We start from the raw sequence: 19498 nt of genomic DNA, 5'->3' as shown, positions 1-19498 counted from the left end.
GAAGATGTGGCACAGGCCATAGCGGAGAAACTGTTTATAGTAAATAGATACCTATGGTAGAAAAAAACTCTCCTATGTTTCAATTGTCAAAGCCAAAAAAACTAACYTAGTCCCACGGTATTATTCAGTCTTGTTTGGGTTCATGAGTGCTGGGGGAAGAACCAATCACCGTAGAAGACATCCTAGTGATCAGTGTTAAATTAACCCACAGCCTGGAAGATATTTAGCTATACTCTCAAAAGCCCTGATTCTACAAAGCACCAATGCGTATGCAAAGCTTTCATTGAGATATAGGAATGCATACATAATTTTAACTAGCACGTACTTCTGTCCTTTGCTTAGTAGTGATCGATCTAAGCATGTGCTTAAGTGCCTTGTTGAAATGGGGCCTGCAACGATTACTGCATCTCTTTTTGTCCTTAAATTAGTAGGTCTCCTTGTTGACAAGCTCTGTCTGGGGGGGAAACTTGGCTGTCCACATTGGACACTAGAAAAAAAGCCATGAATGAGAAAAAGCAATAGTTTTTACAGGTCTATTCTTGCCCTTGTATGGTCTTGTCCAAACTGAAATAGCCACCATCAATTAGGAATCATATCCTTTGTTTTCCTCTGGGTCTGGAAGTTGGTGCTGCCAGCTGCTGCTTTACAGGAATGTATGCACAATTGCAGTACAGTTACAAGGCTGCATTTACTGATATTACAGAATTCCCAGAAATTTGAGATCTTTTCTTCTTTATTCCAATATTCTGTGCAGCATGATGTGATGGATGTTTTTCTTCCCTTTCTTGCCAATGATCTTTGAAATCTACCTCTTTGTTAAAATTACATTAAGTAGTACTTGAATAGCAGTTTAGTCCTAGTTCTCTGAGGCTTGCAACTGTGGGTATAACTGCCACCGTTGCAGAGATGTAGAAAATTGGGAACCCAGGGATTTATGAGAGATCTACCAAGGCACTAAAGGGGCAATCCACAAGCCTACTGCCAGAAGTGCACAGGTGCATATCTTTCATCAGCATGAATGGGAGCTGGGCACCTTGCTACTTTTGAAAATATGCCTAAGATCCTATCTATATCTTAAGTGCCTGAAGACCCTAAGAAATTTTGTCCCGTATGGCTTTCTTAAGTCATGTAGAGAGCTATCAGCAGAGTAAGGAAAATGACAGAAGCATCTTGATTGTCAGTGGCTGCTAGGAGCACCAACTACAAAAATAGCTTTGAGAAGGTAGAGAGGAAAATCACAGCAGAACATTCCCGCTTTATTTTCATGTGAAATATTTCTGGATAGTATGTAGGAAATGATAGAATTGCTCGTAAAAAAACACCCTCCCTTTTTCTTCTCATTGATAACTTTAAAGGAGCATGAAATATTGATTTGCTTCAAGTTGATGAAAGGTTATGCATGTTTTGAATCCAATTTTTCTATAATTTTTGAAATTGGTCTGCAAATACTGACTTGATAGCTGGAATACTACCCTCTAAATTTTGACTTCATTCTGTTAGAATATAATACATTTTTATAGGAATAAAATATTTCTTTAGGTTGATCACACATTGATTTATGAGAATTGTATTGTTGTTAAGAATTCTGCCATGTTATCTAGAATTCCCTGGCCCAGTTACATAAAGAAATCTTAGCAAGATTTTATTACATGAAGAGCTTCAATTGGAGTGCAAGTTTAGTAGCTTGTCAAAGAAAGCACCAGAAAGTCTGATTAAGTACTTCCCTAGTGCATTCATGTTTTTCTCTGGAAATCACCAGTTCCAACATGATACAGGCCTCAAGAGATTACATAAACTGGATGAYGATGTAGCTGTATCACTCTTCTAAAGTTATAACCAAGAGTAAATTCACATATATGGTTTTACCTTCGAGCATTGGGCTAATGATACAGAAGAAGTTAGACTTGGTACAGTGCCTTTAGGAAGACTTGCAAAATACTACTACTTACCAATTTGGATTGTGTTTCAATATTTATCAGTGAGCACCAGTGATATTTTTTGCTACCAGCACTTTCTCATGAAAATAGCCTGATAGTCAAGATCAAGACTGTTTGCCTGAGAGTCAGTTTCAGCAAATTTCCTAGTTAAAAAAAGGGGGGGGAATATGTTTGGTTTTAGTATTCTGAAATCATCGTAAAATGTAATTGTAATATTTTAATTCAAAATAACTTTTAATAGCCACTTTTWGTTTGTTTATATTACAAATTTTGCAGTATTTCAAACGATCAAAATGATTTTACAGTACGCTTCTATATTTCTCTCTTTCTGCATATTGAGATTCCAGTTTTTCATCCGAATTCATGCCTGAAAAAATTAAGATCTCAAAAAAAGTTTCTAGAACACAAATAATGTATTTCCCACCTAACTCTATTATGTGTGCTTCCAGGGAGAGCAATATGAAAGAAAACCTGCAGGGGAAAATTAGACTTTTCTTTTAATAATCTGGCAAAAAATAGTCTTGAGTTAGTGGTTCACTTGAAGTTTAATTTTTCTTTGCTTCTCTATGTGTGTGTAAGAAAGAGAAGGAGTATATATCAATGTGATTTTTAGAATCTTAATGTTGTATTCATGTTTGATCCAAATTCTCGACGTGGATAAAGAGCTTGACTGAAACATAATCACACATCTTCAAGAATCTGATGGCTGTGCTTATTTGAACTTCCACCACTTTACAAAGGACACAGATAACTAGTTACAAGTTCAAGGTGACCTGTTTCTCTCACACACACGCACACACGCACACACAAACACACACACACAAAATCAGTGTGCAGTAGGTTTAAATATTCCACAAATATGTAATGTCTTAATTAGAAAGGTTTTGTTTGGGGGAGGGCGGGGGGGAATATGTCATCTTCACTGATGAGCTGGAAAACAGACCTGTCCAGTGGAATTTAATGGATTCTGTATAATGTATTAGGAACTTGCCAATGTGGCCTGATTTTTTTTTTGTTTGCTTTTTGTTTTTTTAAATTAACTATTGATTTCAAGAGGTGAACTGTTTAACTTCATTTCTGTTCAGGCTCATTGACCCATGGCAAGTTTGAGTTTTAAGGAGGGTTTGATTCGACAAAAGAATGTTGAAAATCTTCAACTGAGGCTAATGGTGCCTTTTTACCTGAGTGAAAAGCTGAAAAGCACTTATTGAAGGAAGACACAGTCAATTTGGGAAATAAATGTATCCCTACCATGCTTATCATTTCAGACAGGTAAGCCTGTCTCTTTTGCTAATTTTCACTGAACAGGGCCATTCTTGTCTTCTGGAAAGCAAGATATTTATATTGTAAATAGTTGTATTGATTTTTTTTTTCTCTGTAACTAATCTGTAATAATCCAACACACTATTTCTGTTAGAGCTTTTACAGTAAGGCCGCTGTATGCCTAAATATGGTTGACCTCTGACTTTTCCCAAGTCAGTCATGCACTGAAAAGGAGGGTGCTGGAGGTTTCAGTGTACATATAGAATCTTGTATATTTAGTAAATTGAGTAAGTGGGACTTACGGCCAGTATACATTAAAGCCACAACAGTAACAAAGCTCCRAATCTTAACTAGCAGAAGCAACTGTTCACCTTGCCATGTCCATCCTATAATAAGACCTAAGTTGCACCTGCCTGTAGTTCTGCATGATCAGACTTCAAAGTATAACTAACAAGGTCTGTAATGTATCAGTGTTCATAAACGTAGATTTAAAAAAAAAAAAAGAAAAAAACGCTCCAGACCAACATCAGAAAATCAACAGTGGCAACACTTCAATGTTAAGACTGGAAGATGAAACATATATAATTTTGCTGCAGGGTTATAGTTGAAAGGGTGAACCAGTGTCAGTCAGCATAAATGGACTGCAGTAGTGACATTTGCTAAGGAACCAACCTTATTTCCATGCTGTTTTGTTCTTACTGTGTTTTCTTTCGACCATCTGTTGTTCCCTGTGTGGAGTACAGGGGTGAATTTGGCCCCAGTCACCAGTGTTTTATGGGTCAATGATGTTGCATCAATGATTTCTGATTTCTGTTCATTTAGTAATTGCTAAACTAAGGTGGGAATCTCGTTTTCTCCTGTGCATCAGAAGGAATCCTATCAGAGCTTCCTCATGAGGATAATTCTCACTGCTGTCCTGATTCCTGCTGGCTGGCTGACTTTGCCGTGTTCCCAGTACTATAGCACAACACAGTAAACCGTATTGATCGAGGGCTTTATTGGATGCGTGTTGTGCCTCTGTACGCTCACTGGGGCTCAAAGTCAGGACACGATTAAAATACAGAACGTACTCTATACATGACACCTGTGTTACACCGTTATGACCTTATAGTGGGAAAACTGCTGATCTTTACAGATGCGGATTTGGACCATCTTTATTTGGGAGGAAAGTTGTAGCAAACCTCTGTTCTTACCCTACATCCCACCTACTCCTGTTTGGAGCAGCTGAGTGGAAGCTAACGCGGTGTGAAGGCCTTCCGGGGGGCCGTGCACTGAGGTGAATTTCATGCTGTTCGAATGTGGTCTTGCTGAAAAGCCTGTATATCTAGCAGGGGAGACTGTGACTGTTCTTTAAAGGGTGTTTGTGTTGTTTACTTTAAAACAAGCTTTGCTAATTAAAATAGTGTATTCTGGAATCCTATTTGAATGGCATTAAGGGTATGAATGAAAAAATCAAAGTACACTCATACAGCTCTCCTGGCTTCTTGCTCCTTTTCCTTCAGCCCTCACTGGGGGACACAGATAAAGCTACAAACATTTAAAAGTTGGAAGGATTAGCAAATCTAGTTAGTGCTCTATCTGACATTCTCTGTAGGCTTAATCCTGTCAATTGGTGTTCATTTTAAGAAGCATTTACAGTGTTAAAGGAGTGTAAAAGGACCTTACTGCCTCTAAGACTCAAACTGTCTTAAAGTAGCTTAAAGAGTTTATTTCTTTGGGTGATTGCATAAAAATAATGAAAAAAAAATGTCCAATTGCCTGGGCAGAAGGAAAGAAACCAACAAGTTTCTAACTGGTCCCTCTCCTATCTCCACTGACATTAGAAAATCTAAATCAAAAAAAAAAATAAAAAAAAAAAAAAAAAAAAAAAAAACTGCGGTTATTATTCAGGGCCTGATTTTTCACAAATGCTGAACATGCTTCCCTGGATTTTGAGTGCAAATGAACAAAAAGCAGAGAGGTGCTGACGGCTGGAAGATGTAGAGGGAGTTTTCTCACTTCTTGCACAAGCTATCTGTGCTAACTGTCTTTATAAGAGAGTGAGTCAAACCATAATGTACAAGGGACGTTTTTATGTTTGGATTCCTCATACGTAGAGAGAAAAAAATCACAATAAAATGAAATAGTGTTCTGTCCTAAACTCCAGTAAATCTGAAGTTGTTTCTGAACAGGAGAGGCCTATCTTTTGTAATGCTGCTTGATATTCAGCAGAAGTACCTTTTCAACAACAGGCCAGCCTTGGAATTTTGTTTCTTGAGTCAGCTTGCGTTACAGCTTGAACCTCACTTGTTTGGTAAGGGGTGGTACATATTATACTCCAATGGGCTACAACAAATCAATGTGTTCGACTCGTCTGTGTCGAACCAGAGTTAAGGGAAGGAAATCAGACCATCTCTGCAAAGCTCCACCTCTTCATTTGTTCGGGGCRAATGGTTAAATTGAAGGCCAGTGAGCATCGTTTAAGGCCAGGTCAGATGTATGGGCCCCCTTCACGCTGTGTATGGCTGTGGTGAGCTGCATGGCGAGCCACTTTCTAGTAGGATGGAACAGCTGAAGCTTTGCTTTCTCCCGTGGCACCCTTTGCCAGGGACCGTTCAGTGTTGGCTTTGTTTCCATATGTGTGCGCTCATGCTTAGAAGYGGCGTGTTTGCAGGCTCCATTCACTGCCCTATGGCTGAGCTTCTCCTCAAACACATTCAGATAAAGATCAAAATAGTCTTGGTTTTCAAYGTACTCTCCCAAACCCCCTGTTAACTGCACAGCTTGGAGCCTGAATTGCTAAGCTGGTGTGTCTCCAAGAAAATACGATTATGGGTAGAGTGCAGGGAGCCTGTGAGGAAGTTTAGCTGGTTAAATTAATACTGATTTCCTAATGTAGCTGTCATTTTAAAATGGACTGCTGGGAAGGAGTAAGTGTTGTTTGTCTCCTTGTGCCTCTGTATAATGCTCTGTCCACATTCCAGGAGGACTGCTAAATGGAATAGTAATTAGGCTGGTRGAGAAAATAACTCTCTTTCTGAATATGACTATTAATGGACAGACTGAGGCTTTTGTTAAATAAACCTCATGGAGAGTGGCTGACTGCTACTATCTGGAATGTTTTTAGCCTTGCTAGTACCATAAGTCTGGAACTAATGGGGGCATTTAATATTTCTTTAGACTAAATTCTGAAATGTGCAAAATTCTTCCCACCTCTACTTCATGTCTAACACTGGAGAAGAAAGGAGATTATCTTTGATTGTTTTAGGAACTCCTGAGATAGAAATTACAAAAAAAAGTAGCACCTACAAGAAAATACCCCTTCCATTTTCTAGAGCAGCCAACGCATTAATGTGTAACTGAGATGCAGTACTATAAAATTTCTCATCCCTGCTATTAACTCAAGCTAGGAAAAGGCCTGTCTGATGTTATGAGATGAAGCCAAGGCAGTCAGTGATTAAGAAATTGTGTGCAGGTACTGTGAAAATGTCTTTAAGCCTTGATCTGTCATCAACAAATGTGCAGAAAGAGTGACTCTGGAATTTTATTTTGTCTTAGGTGRTATATTTAGGTCCACCCTCTGCTGGATGCATCCTCAGCATTCTCTAGATGACATTCMTGCTCCTGGAGCAGATCTTGCCTTTTCAGTTCAGTTACATCTTTTTAAACTRTGACAGCAAAGAAYAGGAAAGGATTTGTTTTGAATGTTGTCAGCAGGGTGCCAGATCACAGCAAGAAAAAATGTTCACTCYGATTTTTTCCCTCTTTTAWAAATAATGACTATAAATACTCTTAATAGCAAAAGTAAAAGTCCTGGGTTGGAGGTGTCTTACCATAGGATTCTGCTAAGTCTGCCCACTCTCAAGTTGCTTTCCAAAGAGCAGTCTGCCTTTCAGGAATGGATTTGTATTATTTTATGCCAGCCTCAATCCAGAACTAACAAAGTTTGAATACAGATAAATTTAGAGTATACACAACAGCTCTCTCCATTAAAATTGGAATTGTTGTAGGGCCCAGCACATAGCTGAGTGGACTGAAAGAAGAAACTCTGTTTGTAAAGACTRTGAACTTTATGAGCGATAGTCCAGGAGTCAAACCTGGTGTCTGATTACTACTGAATTTCAAAGTTTTAAGTAGCCAGAGCATTGTCCAAATTCTTTTTCACAAGCCTAATGCCATGTAACAGATAAGGAAGCAAAGTACTAAACAGTGTTTCCAGAGCATGAATCCCCTGAGATTTTTAGTGTATGCCTTAAGATTATTGTGCTTTTCTACACAAAGGAAAACAGTCAACTTCTTTGGCAATGTGCAGACCTCCCATCATCTTTTTTTCACCAGAAGGGAGGAAAGTAATATCTCCTTGAACAGCACTGCAACACTTACACCATCCTACTGACTGCAGCTGCCTCAGCAGGAGACTATTGGCCAGGTTTCAGCACAGCTGTACTCTCAACCTTTATTTTTCTGACCTTTTTAGTCACTAACACCAATGAAATGACAAGCARGTGGGAAAGGCAGTAAAATTAGTTTGCATTGTAAAGGTAATTCATTTGCCAACGMTGATTGCAAGATTTCTGAAACATACAGGATAAATCTTAATTATCCTTCTTGGCCATACTTTCTAGCATTAGRAAAATATCAGAGTAAATAAGTTGCCCACTGGCTCTAGCATTGGGATTTTGAGCTTTTAGTACAGATACTAATCTAAACACTTACAGTGTTCACTCACAAATTCACTGGCATCGTTGTGTAACACTGAATCTGGAGGGATTGTAATTCCACATCAAATTTGCATTGTGTTTGCTGCAACCAGTTCACCAGAGCATTCTGTAGCTGGGAAAAAAAGAAAAAAAACAGAGCATGCAGTGCAAGCACTTTTTTAAAGCTGATGGAGAACGATGGCAACCATGGTCCTTCCMGCTTCTGCTCTATGTTAGAACAGATGCCTTATCTCAGGTGACTGGCACACACATCTTCTCTGAATGTGATACTGCAGAGCTGTATAGACGGAGCTGCTCTCTACAGCAGGGAAAGCACATGACACAGGCGAAGAGTGCCACCTAAAGGCAAAAATGTGCTGAAGGCTTCACCAACAGCAAAATTCAGTGAACTATTCAGCCTGGAAATTACCTGCTTGTTGCATTTCTTCTCCAGCCAGAGGGACCCTGGACAGTTCGTCGGTACTTGATTGTMTGAAGCATTTCTTGGCAAAAGCATAATTCTACATTTTCAGTAAGTTTTCATTATTTTTTGTTTTCCAATAAACTTTATATATGAAAATTTTCTAATTCCCTTCCTATACCATAAGGGATGACAAAAAAGATTCTCAGATGAGTAGCRTTGAGTCATACATTATTGTGGCACTCAGTCAAGTAGGTGTGTGGGTAGAGTTGGCCACCATCAGTCAGCCCCAATCAGTCTCTTCAGGATTATGTGGAGTCTTGGAAATAAAAAGCTACAAAGAATTTAGGAAATTATTTTTTATGAATTTTCAACTGTCTGCTCTGTGTCCAAGATACAATTATATGATCAAAACTTCTTGCAAAACATCCTACAAAGGTATGTCCAAATGGAAATGCTATGTAAGCATTTCTCTTCCCTTTAGTTCAGCTATTAGGCAGCAGTGAAATTGAATTACACTACCATGCACGGAAATTAAGTTTTAAGTTATTTTCTCCATAAATCTATTCTCTAATTGGTTTTTTTTGTTTGTTTGTTTGTTTCTTTTTATAGCCACTTTAATAGAAAGGCATTTTCTGATACCATACCTTAAATATGCCTTCCCATAATTTCAGTAGTACTAAAAGCAAGATAGAGTTTTCTGACTTACCACAGGACCTTTTGGAATCTGTGCAGAACTTTTTTTTTTTTTTTTTCCTTAAATTGCTATATTTAACACAAAGCAGTTCTCAGACAGGATCGTGTTACCAGTCTCTGTTTCCTATTTGCTGAGGATTCCTCTTTATATTTCAGTGGGTCCTGCCTTGGCAATATATGGGCTCTCTCAGGCTATGCTTCTTGGCACAGTGTAGATACAAAAAGAAAGGCAAGTAGTGAAATTGGAAACTTAGGAGAAAAAGTAAGGATGCCTCTGTAATGGTAACTGTTTTCTTAAAAGAAATAATTGCCTTATGATCTGAATCTATCATTGGGTCCCTGTTTCCTGTGTTACTGGCTTTAGAGACAGACCATTTTACGTCCAGTGTGGTATGTAATGTAGTAACATCTGCCTTGAGCATTTATTTATTTATTGCCAGGAGCAATAAATGCTGGCTATTTCTAGTACTGCTAAACCATAGAGAGATCAATCTTGTCATAATATTAATTAGTCCTTGCCTTTATCCACAACTTACTGCAGAAGCAGAAAAAGTCAAGAGTGGCAAACTCAAGTTCAAAGAGATTGAAGCAGAGATCTCTACTGTGAGTAGCATCGTTTTAAGCTAAACTTTGCTTTAGAKCTGTACAATTGAACCTAATGCTCGCATGCATACCAAACATTATAACRTTCCAGAAAACATTACTCTTGCAGAGTTATGCCATTCACATCTTCTGTTTTAAGCTTCAGAGCATTTATTTATTAGGGACTACTCTGTCAGCTCAGTAAACGATCAATAAAGAAGTTCTCTTTTGAAGATCATAGCATTCAATAATGCTCTCCCTCGTTTCACCATGTCAGAGAAGTTGCTAAAAACTATTATTACATCCAAATTCCAGCCACATTGCTGGTAAGAATTATACTATAAATAAAGGGGAAAAARTCTTACTGCATCAAGATTGTGTATTTGCTGTGAGGAACTAATGATTTTGCACTTTAGAGTGAAGTGTGTGCAAGGAATTAAGGTTTTCTTTGGTTAGGTGATGTAAGGTTCAACACTTAACAGGCATGGAACAGCTGTATGACATAGTAAGTGCACACAAAAGCATGCATTTTTTCCACAAAAGAAAAKTAATGAAAAAGTAGTCAGAGCAATAACAATATCCTATATCCAGAAATAGCAACCAGCTGAAAAATTGTAAGTCATTCATCAAGATAAATGGAAAATATTTTCTAACTAATTTTTTTGTAGGAGACTCAAGTAAGTCCTCTCTCAAGCAATAAGTTTGTATAATGTGTTTCTTCAAGTACGAATTACCTACTAGTTTCCATATGACTTAACAAAGAAGGGTATGCCTTTTTTTCTCCATTCTGTACCAGAACTATATACATTCTCAAATACAAATAGTGTAATTGTTTACTGTGTAATTAAGTACACTGAGAGTGTCTTCTTAAACTGTGATTTGTAGAGTGCAGAAACAAGATACAAGATGGTAAAGCAGTAGTCTCACAGGGGTCAGTTTTGTTGTTAGGAACATACAGATTTAAAAATGAGTGCAGCATATTTATGTTTTTGGATTACTGTGATATTTGTGATAAATATGGGTGTTAGTCATATCACATTGTTGAAGATGTTCATAGGCTCGTTTAGAAAGTAAATGACATTGTATGTAGGCAGCAATTGCTATAAATTACTGTGGTCTTTTCRGGAAGTATCATAGGAAACATTCTGGCACAAATGCTTTCTTTTCTCTTCTTTCTTTTTCCTTTTTTCCTTTTTTCTTTTAATAACATAGTGCTGAAATATGGTCATAGACTTGTCCCCAGGTCACTGCAATGCAGAGGATATTTTATGTTCTTCTCCTTTCATTCCTTTTATGTTCTGAGAAGTACAGTTGTCTTAAGTAGTATTAGGAAAGTGATCTACCAYAGTTGCTTTTTTTTGCAATTACTCTAGTCTTTGTGTGAGAATAGGTTGGGTGTTTTAAGGTTTTTTATGCTAAAAGAAAATAAAACTGGTTGTTAAGAATGTGGGACAGTTAGTTTCAGCCAAGCTGTGCRATTAACCAAGACTAGCGAATGGATACACTTCTGGACTGCTGAGCAGCCGGTTGAAACAGCTCTGACAGTATGAGCAATTTGGTTGCTGCTGTTCAGCATTTTGAACTGATGAATGAACACCTGACAGCCATGCTGGTTACAGTCATCACTCTTTTAGAAAATACCAARTTTAATGAGCACAAAGAACAAAGCAATACCTGCTATTTGGGAACAGTCTTACTGCAAGGCAAATGGTTATAAATAATAGCAGATTAGAACTTCACCTTCTGCCCAAGACTGAAGTCAGGTTCAATACCATGGGTGCTGTTGGAGTGTCAGGCTTTTGTGACCCAGGGTAAAAAAATTACCCCCAACACAAACACACACACGCTTCAGTATGGGGAGGAAGGGAAAACTGGGGATGCCCAACACATCTAACAACACATGAACAGAGGCGTGCTGGTTTTGCACTGCAGAGAATCAGCGGCCTCCCCGTCATTTCTCTCCATAGGAAGAGGGCATTTCAGTTTCTGCACAGTGTCTTGGGAGCAATTGCTCTTACGGGGACCGTGGCCTTTGAAGTCTAGTTGTTCCGCTTGTAGTTTCTGCTTCAGTTGGCCTGTGCTGTCTTCCCTGAGGCTCAGTAATGGGAACTGGAATGTTCATTGTCACACAGACTAAAAACTAGTTTATGATTTGCCTGTGGGAAGCCTTTTCTAGCTAGCTAATATGGCTTTGATGTACTCCTCCAGAAAGTTTCAAGCTTAAAAAACCAGGACAGGCAGCTCCTGAGGCTGGAAGGAAAATGATAATTCTTTTACTGAACAAGATTTAAAATAGCAATTGAAAGAACTAAAATGAGTGCGATAAAAGCACACACCTCATTTAGTCCCTTCCCTTCACATCCTTAATGCACTGGAATCTAGTCATTCCCATTCAGGACAAAAATTCTGTAGGAGCAGAGTTTGCTTGTCTGATGTGTTACAGTGTCCTCCCCATCTGTGACCTGGACGCTGCAGTGGCGTAGAGTTAATGGTTAGATGAGAAAGTGAAACTCCTGTACTCCTTGCAGTCAGGTCCTGCCCCGCAGAACCCATACGTACGTTCCTCTTTACTGACAACACTAACGCAGCTCCAATGCTGTRTCCCTCATTCAGCCAAAAACTCCTCCTTCACTTTCTAAGAGGAGATTTGGCTGAATGAGGAGATCAGAAACAAGGTCAAATTTTAAACAGATGGAGGTGGAGAAAGAACCTGTTACTGCTGAGATTAAATGTAATTCTTTTTATGTAAAATAACTAAATAAATACAAATTCAACTTAAGTTTTTTTTGCTTGTTTTTCTTTTGTACTGATTGTGACTGATTTTGTTCTGGTGTGAGAAGGAGGTAAATGCACGGTTCCTCTACAGCAATGCAGTGTAAGAGTCTGACAGCCCCCTTCCCCTTCTCTGCTCCCAGCTCCTAAACTTCAGCAACCACCGGACTTTTTGGAAAAGTATAATCATTTCAGGAAATGACTTACCCATGTCTCCAGTCCTGAACTAATTATATTTTTTTAGAAGGAAAGAACAAAAAGACAGTCAAGATTTTAAAATTCCTCTGTATGAATAAATACTCTGTGTATGTGATTGAAAATAAAAACAAGTCTTTGAAATGAGAACCATAGTGTGGACTGCTTCATACACTTTCACCTCTCGAACCCTGCCTTTTCCAGAGTATTGTGGAGGCAGTCTGTGGGGGGTGATAAGCATATGATGTGATTTTTAGCCACCTCTGACAAAAGAATTAAAAACTGAATAATTTACTGAGCTAGAGTCACAATTTACCACCAGAATTAGTTGTTTGTTTTTTCTTTTAAAGAAACAAAATCAAATATTGTAGTATTCAAGAACTGTATAAAAAATTTATCTATACTTATCTTAGTGCTTTGATTACAACTGATTCTTTAACAATTCAAATCCRTTTACAAAAACAGCCCTGAAGTATTGTGAAGTTTTAACACCATCAGGGTATTTCTTCCAGAAGATAAAAATTAAATTGGGTTTTATGCACTGAAGTCCAGAACTCATTGGATGTAGATGTTAGCTTTTTATAAAATTATTTACACTTTTTTTTTTTTTTTTTTTTTTTTTTTAGGTCATGGGCAAAGCATAGCCATACAGTGTCCTATTGTCTTAATAACTAACATTACGTGTATTTTGTCAGGCTCTCAGGACATCCAGTCCATCTCATCCATGTATTTCCTTGCTGGCTTTAGCAAGAGCACCCAGGTTCTCCCAAGCTGCAGAAGCAAATTAGATACAGGTATGGCTAGAGTTGCTTTGTTGTCTTCTCCAAGGTGCAGTGCTCAGCACAAGGCTATGGGAGGTAACCCTGACAGCCCTCATCGCATGATTTGCTTCCCCTTACATTCCTTTTTTCTCCTTTCTTCTCCTTCCTGGTTCTTCCTTCTTACCACCTCCATCTCCTTCCGAATAAGCAGCTTGGCATTGTTTCACCTTTTCCCCTTGGCACCAGTTTTGTTGGCTTGATAYCCTCATTGGTGTTTATTATATGGTTGCCCTGGTGATTTCTGCCTTGGTCATCAATTCAGTTACGGTAGCACCCCTTTTGTTGTCTACACTGTGCTCCTGTTTCTCATGTTGCTGTCTGGTTAGTGCTGCCGTGCATCAAGGTTGGCCATCTACGTAGTCATTACTGCCTTTTGTTATCTGTAGCACCCTGTAGTTCCTGACTGGTCCTATTAGAAGCATTGTCAACAGTCTGTAAATCAGGATTAGCCATCTGCAGGCATACATTAAATGTAGTTTAAACTATGCAAATGTAGTTTCCTATGCTAAAAGCACAGAATAAAAACTGACACTTCCTTCTGATTATTGGGAAAAGACCCTAAAYTGAGTAAGTACTGAGGTAGTTTTTTTGCTAAAGCAGTTTACTGATCTGACAGGATCTGATATGTGGATTTACTTAGAGCATGAAGGCTTTTAATGTATGTTTCTTTAGCAAGAAGGCAAGGGAGAGCAATGACATAGAATATCAGGGTTTCTTATGAAGAGATCATTACTGTTCAAAACTCAAAAACCTAAAATTAGGCTTGCTATCAACATTTACGCCCCCCCCCCCCCAAAAAAAAAAAAAAAAAAACTCGAGTGACAAATCTAGTCTGGAATTCTGTCAGTCCAGTTAAATGTAATTGAGTATACTGAGGTCCTTGTTTGGTAGAAGCAACAGGCTCTGAAAGAGTCAATACGAATGTTTGTTAGCTCTGGTACAGCCAAGAGTGGCTTGAGRTCTCAGAGAGGCAGGAGTGACCAGTGGGAGGCAAACATTAGTAAGAAAAGGAAGCCAACAAAATCACACAATTTGTGGTATATTTTGAAGAACCAGTGAGAGGGAGAGATCCACTCATTCAAAATTTGTCCACTGCCCTTCCCATGATAATTCACTTTTGGTGAATGTTCAGAGATACTCCTGAACATATACTTTGCTCATCATGACCAAAGTCACCCATGCTAACTCAGTCACTACAGATTTGAGGTCTAAAATTGGTGTAGAATATTAAATACACTGAAGATGGTTTTCTCAACGCTGGTTTACCCCAGCATTAAGACTACATGGCAATCTGTAATTTCTTGAATTAGATCTATATCAAATTGCAAAGCACTTTCATGTGATGTTCTAAATGCCTTCATGTCGATCCTTTTGTTCTTTTCACTCCACAGTTTGAAAGAGAGAGAGCAAAGCAGTTTCTCATATGTCCTGCAAGTATTTTAAGCATTTGGGATAAAACTTTGATAGTGATGAGATTATCCTTAGGTTAGATGAAGGTATATTTCCAATATTTCCAATATAAGCCTCAAAAAAAGGCTACAGTATTTTGTAAATCAAATGCCATGTATACTATTAGTATGTAAAAGTATGTGAAAGTATTTTACCAGTAATGCCACAAAAAAGGAGGAATGAAATGATATTGCAAGAATCCTCTTTCTTCCAAATAATCACTGAACCAGGACTGAGGTTCGCTTTCTAAAAATGTCAGTTCAGCTCTAAATTTGTTAACTAAAGGGAATTTGATCCCTTACTTCTTCAGGGCGTTGCAAGAGAAAATACTTATGTTTGTGTGGCAGTCAGTTTCCACAGAGAGGAACTGCGCAGATGTGGTAAGATTATTGTGAGGGCTAAGGATTAACTTTGATATAATCATTGATTCATGAAGGAAGAATTGAGAGAGAGTAAAACATAGGGATAACTTTAAATAGATAGGTGAGATTACTGGAGCTGCCTACAGGCTTTTGACATTCAATTCCCACTAAAGAGATTGAAAGGGGATTTGGCTGTCCATTTTCAGCTCATTTTATTGGGAGCTATTTGATAAAATCTCCCAGCAGTCTTGAAAATCTCAAAATCAAGGACAAACCATGTTAATATGTAACCAATCAACGAAAGTTAAAGACACACTTAGAAGCTCCTTGTTGTCCATCACAAAGAGGCACAGTGACATTGAAGACTGTTCTCCTTTTATAGTTAAGTAGTCCAGAAATAATCAAAGGTCTTTGATACTAGAAATCTTTGCTCAGAAAGATTTGTCATTTAAGTCACTACATTATTTGATTCATGAGTAGCAGAAGGATTATACAAACCTTGAATTGTTACTGAGATAATAGAGATATGTTGCTGTGATAAGATAAAGTGATAAGTRTAAGATAAGATAGGTAGTCTTAACTATTTCTTTTGCCTCATCTCTGTTCCACATATGGCTGTCTTTCTTAATATTGATGAAGTCTTAGCAATCCTTCTATGAGAATTGCAAGTGGTGTTTTGAAGTGACAATGAGTAGACTCAATGAGTAGACTTACTGAGTTGAATTGTGTTTTATAATCATCTCATTAATTTATATTTTTCCAAGGTAAATAATGCAATGTACCCCCAGCAGCTTAGTTGGACAGGATCTTTAACAAATATGAGGAAAAGACTCACAGGAGTATTTGGACTTAGAACAGTCTAAGTGTAAGTAAGACCGAAGGAGACAAGAGCAATGACCAGCTGACATCATCAGCTGCTTGTCCCATCTCTGTAGGAGTTTCCTCTCAAATGAGTACAAAACAGTTCCTAGTGTATGAGATTTTCATATTAATGGGCTGGATTATCACTATCAACAGAGTTTCCAGGCTCATAGATTCACACTGACTAAGCCTCTTGTATCAATTTAATACYGGCCATTCCTCAATGGAATACATTGGCAGGAAAGAGTGGAGAGATACTCTCTGATGATATCTAAGTTGCAATGGTTGCATGCATGATTAAAGATTTCACCTGTCTGTCTGAAATAGAGGATTAATCAAAAGAAGACAAAAGCATGGGATCTTTTCATACAGGAAAGGGTTTTCTTGAAGAACCATTAGTGGGCSCAATTTGTGTAGTGGTTCAGAATGACTGCTTATGCGAAAAAGTATGTGGAAATAACTGTTGGACTTTTTATTCTCTGTCTTGAAAAGGATACCAAAATCACAGAATCGGCGTTTACTCTTCAGCTAACTCATACTGCTTGGACTATGAGAAGAATATCTTATGGATTCAGCAGATAGCRGAAGGAAAGATAAAACTTTTAAACTGGGGAGATTTGCCACTCTTAAGTATGAGATAACCTCAAACTAAAGTCAGAATGCCTAACAATATTCAGAGCTAAACTTGACAGAAGGGCTACATCTCAAAATCATATGCAGAAAACCATCTTCCCTCTTCTCCACCTCTTTTTATCAGTAATAAGATATTTTTATGGTTATCACATATTAATGACACAAAGTTGTTAGTTAGGAAACCTTCATTATGGTGATGATGCAAATTTATTATTATCTTGCATCCAGTCTGAATGAAATCTACTTGAGCCTCCTGATATTTAGTAATCTGTGATGCAGAATATTCATTTATTATCAAAGATTAAAAGATATCTTTCATTCTTAMAAAACGGAGAAATAGAAGTAAAAGATTCTTTATTTTTTAACTCATCTATTAATGCTATACTGTGCAGGAGACATCAAGGGAGAGAAGGTAAATTTAATTACAAAGGGAGTAAAAAAATCATATAAAGAAAATACATCTGCAAATATTTTTCAGTGGTGTAGGAATCTCCCATGTTTTACTCTAARTAAAAAAATCCTGCAGAATAGGAGAAGAGACTTACAAAAACGGGTTGTCTGCTGAACGTTTGGCTGATTCAAACACTGTGCATGTTGGGGTATTTTAAACAATCTGACGCTTTCCTTGAAGCACCTTTCTGCTTAGTGGCAGCCTCCAGGGTTTCAGTCACACTCATCTGCTTATTTAAGTARCATCGTGGGAACTCAGATTTTGGAGAGGAACACACTATTTCAGAAAACTCTCTGTTTCAGTGTTTTGGAGGAGCCAGAGGTTTTAGTCAAAAGGTCCAAGCTAATGGCACGACAGCTCTGCCAAAACAGTATTGCTCCACTGAAGGTACTTAAAGTATATTATATTAAATACAATATAGTCTAACAAAGTTATCCATACCATCGGCAAAACATTAGATAGACTCAAAGGTTCAGTAATGTGCTAAATTCATGTGCATTTTTAGATGATCTGGTTTTGTTCATTATTTCTTTTAATAGTCAAAGACAGTAAGTCCAGGGTGAACGGGGTTTTCTCTGTTTGTTTTTTCSAGAGCAGAACAGCTGTGCATCAGAGTATAGTCCCTTGTGTAAAGAATACAATTTCAGTTATGCAGCATGGACAAGATTGTATTAAAGTCAACTGACTTTTCAGCTTTGTTTTCTTGAACGTTTAAGGTACTCAAATTATCTGCACAACAGTGAGTAGGTATACACTAACACATATTCCTAGGATATAAAATATATCAATAGTGTTAAGCCTGTTTTAACTGTTATAAGTGTACTGAAGTACTTGCTCTTGGGTTATTGCTTTGCTAGTATTCTGCAATAGAAAGCACTCCAGTAGTGTAACAAAAAATACCWTCTAGCCTTTTCCTCAGTAATAATTACACAACTAATGGCAGCAAGGACTTTACTCTGAGTTYTAACAGGCAAAGTTAATCAGTGTAGCACCACTGACTTCAGTGTATTTGTTGCAGTATCAGTAAATGACCTCACTTGTGACATCTCCTTTCAGAGAAAGAATATGCAATGCATTCCATTTTCTAAAACACAATAACTTTTGTTACATTTTCTATGTTTCATAACATATCTGAACATTGAAAGTATTAGTTAGGAAGATGAAGAATTACACTGACATTGGAATAGACTAATGTACTTAAATCAAACAAAAACTGTTTCAAAATGAGATTTTATAAATATAAAATAAAGTGGATGGTGGAACATATGTGAAAGCAACTCCCAGCTAGACTAGGGCAGAAAAGAGATGGAAAGAGTTTGGAAATGTACAGGATATTCAAAGTAAGAGGGTGAAACAAGTCCATAGGGAGTTACGAACTCCCAGACAGCAAGGTTTAGTTAAACATGGAACTAGGTAAGAAAGACTAAGAGTAAAGTGATCTCATTCCACTTTCTGGAGCAAGAGGGTAGTTTTTGCCACAGAACTGTAACCTCCCTCAATCTGAAAAGTCTTAAGAAAGCTGCAGAAGGGGAGCGCAAAGATAGATTGTAACTGCAGGGTAGCCTCAGGCTGAGAAGACAGGAAATTGTAGTGTGCTACTGCACAGAATAAATGTATTTTCCTGAGAGCAGAAGTTTCAAAAGCAGATCACATTATCTCTGCATGTAGGAGACCTATTATGAGTCAGTCAGCTCCAGCGAAGTCTCCTGTGCTATGCCATTTTGCACCAGGGAAGAAAACTGCATGTGCAATGTTATAATAGAAAACCCCTATTCTGGACTGGATTGGGTCAAGAGGAAGCAAATCCATTCAACCTAAATGAGTACGGATTTATTATTGGTTCATGAGCATTTCATTTTTTAAATTATGAACATGTCCCTACAATGTTGTTGTTACTATTTATTCCTGTGAAACACAAGGACAACTGCAACTACAAACAATTTTAAGAAGAAAAGGTGTCCTCCCACACACTTTACTTTTGGATGGAATTCCATTTTTTTTGCACTTTCCAAATTATATTTTAGGACTGCTTTTTGGTCCTCCTTTGGGTTGTTTTTTTGTTTTTTTGTTTTTTTNTGTGTGTGTGTGTGAGTTCTTTCTGGGTACAATTTTATGCCTAGTGATATTCACAGTACTCGGATTTAGGGCCAACAAGCAAGAGAAGTTGCTTTTTGCTTAATTGCAAGGTACATCTGATTTTAGCTCCAAAATTTGGATTGTCCAATCACGGAGGAGCAGCCATACCATTTGGCTTGGCAGTGCAGTCACTTAGTCTACTCAATTAATTCCAAAGACTGAATAAAGGAACTATACTTGCTCTGAGTAAACATGGGCCATCCTCAAGCTTGTGTTTATATACACATGCCACTAATCAGA

Source organism: Rhea americana, unplaced genomic scaffold (assembly GCF_003343005.1).
Source record: "Rhea americana isolate MKP2758 unplaced genomic scaffold, rheAme1 scaffold_237, whole genome shotgun sequence".
Classification (NCBI taxonomy): domain Eukaryota; kingdom Metazoa; phylum Chordata; class Aves; order Rheiformes; family Rheidae; genus Rhea; species Rhea americana.
Note: the sequence above shows the minus strand (reverse complement) of the source record.